The sequence below is a fragment of the Scatophagus argus genome, chromosome 8 (genome assembly GCF_020382885.2).
Source record: "Scatophagus argus isolate fScaArg1 chromosome 8, fScaArg1.pri, whole genome shotgun sequence".
Classification (NCBI taxonomy): Eukaryota; Metazoa; Chordata; class Actinopteri; family Scatophagidae; genus Scatophagus; species Scatophagus argus.
The window spans coordinates 18,162,439-18,168,438 of NC_058500.1; positions in this window are offsets into that span (position 1 = coordinate 18,162,439).

Here is a 6,000-nt window from a genome sequence, read left to right on the forward strand (position 1 = left end):
AAAAGACTATTTCTGTCCCAGCATTATATTGGCTTAATTTCCTATTGAGGGAAGGAGAAATGACTTCCTCATCTGACTCCTTTGTGAAAAAGAGAAATTGATTAGAGGAGGAATAAGATGGAGTACATGATACACATTAACTGAATTTAACCAGTTGTTTTCACTCTGACACCTTTCAAGCAAATCAGTGGCTTATATTTGAGATGTAAAATGAGAAGAAACACAGAATGTTGTTCCCATCCTGATGCCTTTGTTGCTGCAGCTAAAACTTGAATTGATTTGATTTGCCATCAAGATCATCATCCATACATTTGTTTGCAATAGTGCTAACATGCTGATTATGAAGTGGGATGTTTCTAAAATCTGTGTAAAAACCTGGCATTTAATCATGGAGGGTGGTTGTAATAATAGAGTGAATAATGCGTTTCTGCATACATTGGCCCAAATATACTGAACACACTAACAATCATTTTCCAGAGCATAAGTTTATAGTGTGTTTTCCTATCTGGGTTCAAATGGTTTCCACTCATTTCACTACCCAAATTTACAACTGCATTTACACAATTGTAACAGCAAGCATTTGGATCAAAATAAATGTAAACATAACGTGCAGTCATGTGGGTTATCCACCTTTTCAAATCTGTGTAAGAAGATTTTCTTGCTATAGAGGAATGAAGGGAACTGAGTGGCTTCGTGGAAGGTAACCACAATCATATTTGGGAAATGCTCCAAAACAATAAATTACTGCATAAAGATATGCAGGAAAACTAAACAGTGGTACGATCTTTTAATGGGAGGAGCAAAAAAATGCTATTAGTGGAAGGACAAACACTCTGGAAGAGATAAATGACAAAAGCAGTCTGCTTTGTTGCTTCCTCTGGACTTGGGCAGTGAAAGTGCTGATTGAAGTCTACACAGCCTATCAATCATTCAGTCAGCCATTCACCTCTGACCAATAGGATTTCCCTGCCTTGGCCTGTAGCTTGGAGTGAAGTGGAGTGCTGGCACATTGCTCATTTTAATCTCCTTAAGTATTCGCCCCCACAGTAGCGTCAATGAGTCAGTCTGTCAAAGCGATCGATTCTGGTGTTGCAGGTTTCCTGAGCAGCCAGAACTCTGATGGAGCAGGAAACTGTTCACTTGATGAAAAACTGGATGTTGGATTCCACAATTCATCAACCACTTCATGATAGCAGATTGAACAAAGACCGTTTGGACTTCTGCCATTAGAGTCTGCCACTGCAGAAATGACAAATGTTGGTGAATATTTTATAGTCTTCCAGGGCCAATTTTTAAACTTCTTGTGCTGTGATCAGCCAAAACTCAGCAGACATTTGTCTTGTTTAAAGCCAGTGGGCAAAAATATTTTTACTGGTTATTAGAGTCTTTAACCAATTAGAGTAAGGCTACATATTAAATAAGGTGTGAAATTCAAAGACCTTTCATCACTCCTCACACTTGTGTGATCTAAATATCTTTGTCTTTGAAGGGTCAGTTCGCCACTTACTCCTGAGGTACTGAATGGTCCAGTGAAAGCATTAAACAAATGTTGAAAAACTTAGCAGCAACATCTATTTACAGAAACAGGGTAAAAGTTATTATGAAGAGAATATAGTGCAAAAATTCATTTATTAACTCTGAAAGTTTAAAGCTGCTGCAGTAGATCAAAAACTGCTTGTCTATGATAAGAAGAAGATAAGATAGTTCCCCTCAGCTCTGTGTCATATTTCAGGTTCAGCCAGGCTCAAATTTACTGGCTCTTGTTCGTGTCATTTTTGACTGCATAGGTAGATGTTTTTGACAAAAAACAACCAAACAAATATTTCCATCAGGAATAGGTGGAGACCAAAATTGAGCAAAAATACTGGACTTACATTTGAGAGGGGAACAAAAACATGACTAAAATGGATGATTATGTTCTTTGAAGTTGTTGGATGGGAAATAAGCACATATCAACCCTAAAAAGTAATAACATAACAATGTTGTGTTCATAGCTTGCTTTTTTCCTTACCCCAAGTGGCCAAAATATGTTAATATAGCTTAAAACTCATGCAAATGAAAGCTCCGAAGTAAGTAAACTGACTTCTGTGCTTAAACTCTCTTCACAGTATCCTGTTCCCAAGTAACAAGAATAAGTATCCACGCTCAAATGTCCAAGTCACCTTCCATAACGCACAGATCTCTCTGTCAAGCAGCAACAGACTGTGAATGAAAAATGACCTTGGACTTTTGACTCACATCAGCCCACTGCCAAAGCTATCTGCATAACCGGTTTTGTGATTTATGTGCTTTTAAAATACATATCTGTAACATTTTATAAATCTTACACAACTAGAAAAGATGGAGCAGATGGAGTCACATTTGTGTTTCTTATAAATTCTGTATTGCTACCTGATTAATGTGAACACAAATAATATATATTTAGTGTTTCAAGTGGGCAGCACTGTTGTTGTCAACCAAGACATAATCTAGCAACCATTTCTCAATAACTCAGAGCAGCGACAGTGCTCAGAAGATGTGGAATTAGTTTATTTCATTGCTGATACAGAAGCCCAACCTGACAACATTTGACAATTAGCTGGCTTTTCCTGTGGAGTGCTCACTTTTTATTTTCACTACTTTGAATGAATTCAGTACTTTTACGTTCAAGTACCGCATTAGCTCCATAATTTCTTGTTCCCTCTTCAAGGTCTTCAGAGAAATGTTTTTGTTTGTTTTATGCGCTCATCAAATCTGTCTCTGTTTGTACTGTGTACATTACATGTCGAAGGCCGGTACACCAGCGCTCTGTAATGTCTCTGGTTTGTATTGGCAGTGCTGCTGCTGCTCTGCGAGTGGAAATTTTCTGATAACTCTTGAGTTCTCAAGTTGTGACATGCAAACATACAGGTTCTTTAAAAAGTGTGGAACTGCAAGAATGGGTATATATATTTTCTTTTAATGTCTACTTTTTTGTTCTTCTCTGTGCAACTTTGTTCAAATGTGTTAAAAACACAATCACCTGACATTTTTAAAGCCCTGGACTAACACAAAGAGAGATCAAAAGAGAAAAAAAAATGGTCTGAAATGAAAATTAATTGCATTGTTTGTGCAACATGAACTCAAAAAGAAGCTTAGATAACAATAGTTTTTCTCTCTATCTTCTGAAGCTCCAGCATCACTTTGTTTCTTTCCTCTACACTGAGAGAGATACTGCACAATATACATGCAGCACTGAAGTTAGTTGGCAGATTTATTCTATTTTATAGTCTATATAGTTTAAAGTCTGACCTCAGAAGGAGACACTTGGTGCTGGAACAGAGACTGGATCTTTTTCAACCGGCTGAGGGGGCGTGGGTGTGGGGATATGCTGCTTGGAGGCTGTTATTTGACCAATTTTGTTGTTATTGTTGCGTGGGGGGTGGATTTAATAACCTTTTTTTCTCACTTGTGTTTTTCTCAAACTCTTCCTTTGTCTTAAATATTTTTTTTGCTGCTGTTAAATATTTGCTTCTGTTGGTCTTACTGTTCTTTTGTCCTCACTGCTGTTGTGGTTATTGCTGTTGCCCTCACCGATATTGATGCTGAACAGGCAAGAAAAATATGACCGAAGTAACAGGCTTTCAAGACCTGTCACCAGTCACTTGTTGTGTTTCAAATTGGAGAGGCGAACAGGAAACATTTTAGCTGCTCCTGGCCAGCACAAAGAAATCTCAGAGACAAAATAATAATATTTTGGCATAAAATAAAGTGTTGCTGATGTTTGCCTTTTAATCTTGTTGCCTGCTTTTTCTTTAGCCGAGTTTAGGTAGCCGCTGGAGTTGCTTCAAGTGCAGCTCTACAGTGATGAACACTGTGGCAGACAGGCCCAGATCAACCCACCAGGGTGCCTCAGGGCAAAAATGAGCTGTGGGCCCGCAGTGCCTCCCTGTTTGTGAACTGTAGACCATGCACATACTGACATGGGCAAGAATTTAGTTACTGCTGTGGGTCAGCACAGAGCTCATGTCAGTGACACTGTTTGTAATTTGGGGATTTGCTGTCATGAAGAGTACTTAACATTCTACACTTAATGATGTGTGGGTGTTTTAAGACGGATTCTGCGTTTTTCGTGGACTAACTTTGATTGTTTTTCCAAAATAAATAAATAAATTGAGGTAAAAATTCAAGGAATTTCATATCACAATTGAATACCAGCGAAATGAATAAATCAGGTGTAAAATTTGTAAAACAGAGTTTTAACACTCAACTGACCAGAGTCTGTGTTTATGGCCCTGGACACATGCAATACATGTACACATACAGTACATACAAACTTCAGGCCTTTATTAGAGCCTGAAGTTTGTATGATTAGTTACATATATTAGTGTAATTAGTTACACTTAATCCCATATTCATTTTTTGGCAACTTTTCTATTAAATGGGTGAATTATTTACAAGAAATGAAGGGAAAAATGACACTGATATATAATGTAAAACACATTTTCTGTGCCTGGATCAGATCCACTGTATAATCACTTGTTTACTGACAAACATTTTTACGAAATACATAAAGCCTGTCGTGACCTGTCCGGATATGGTTACACTCCAGCATTTCAGAAGGAAATCGTTCTGAACAGAAAGTCGGTACACCCCGCAGGTGTGTGACACCATGGAGTGTTTTTGGACACGTGATGCGCCGGTGCAGTCCATCCTGACGCCTCTGCGCGTTCACGTCACTCCTCGTGCCCTTCGTCAAGTGAGAAACTATGGTGTGAACGCGCACGCACACAGAAGCTCCCTCCCTCTCTTTCCTCCCTCTCCACTCGCCTTCTGCTCAGCATCAGCAGCACAGACAACCAGAGCGCGCGCTCCCGCGTCTGTGGCTGCGCTAACTCTGAATTCAATAATTTGATCCTGGGAATAGTTTTGGTCAGATGCATACACAACTAGATAGATGTAGATACACACTGATGGATAGTGATGCTCTTTTCCACATTTTTGTGAATGCAACATTACTATAAGAAAAACATATGCATTGTCACATCATGGATGCTGGACGCTGAAACCTCCAAAGATAATATATCGTTATTTTTTTTCTTAACATCTGTTCGTCTCTTGGCTGAGTGCTAATTTAGTCGAACTTATTGCTACATTCAGGGATGAGGAGCCTTAAAATTAGTTTAGCCGCCTGGCATAAATCTGAATGTAGTGAACTGCAGTAAAGAAAAACCAACTGATATGAGTTATGAACAGAGGGGACTTAATGTTCAGGAAGAAAACAACCTTAATACCTCCCTGGGAAACATAACTGAATTTTCTTTCTATTTGAGTCTGTTTCGCTCATGATGGCCGTGAAATGGAGGTTAGATCGTGGGCTTCTTTTCTTTTATCTCCTCTTCGCTCGGTGTATCCAGATCTTAGTGCTGCTGCGACCCGTTTTGCCCCACGGGGCTCATTTAACTCTGATTCTAATCTAATCTAATCTCGCTTTCTCCCACCTCTCGTGCTTTTCTTTCTCCTCACCGTCGCCATGACCGCGCGGCGCGCTCCCGTCATCACGTCAGGAGGCAGCCCGCTGGTGCTGAAGCTGACCAGGATGATGATGATGATGGCGGTGATGGAGAAGCAACGCTGAGTTCGCTCTCCCAGTTTTCTCTCCTCTTTCTCCATTCATTGTTTTTGATTATTGACAACAATACATAAACATAGCGATATAACAGCAACACCGCCGATTTGACCTAATACCTTTCTCCACCCCCCTCCCGTCTCCTGAGCCGAGACCGAGATGGGGAACGAAGCGAGCATGGAGGGCGGCGGGCAGCCCGGTGAGCCGGGAGCCGCCGGGATGATGGGGTCCGTGATGTCCGGAGGACCCGCAACAGGACCCGGGGCGGGACAACACATGAAGCCGGTCAATGGAGCCGCTGCTGGCGGAGGGATGGGAGTCGGAGGCCCCGGGATGGGAATGAGCAGGTAGGAGCAGCAGTGCTGGAAGTGTTTCGGGTGAAGTGCTCTGGGTATACTCCATCCCATGTGTTT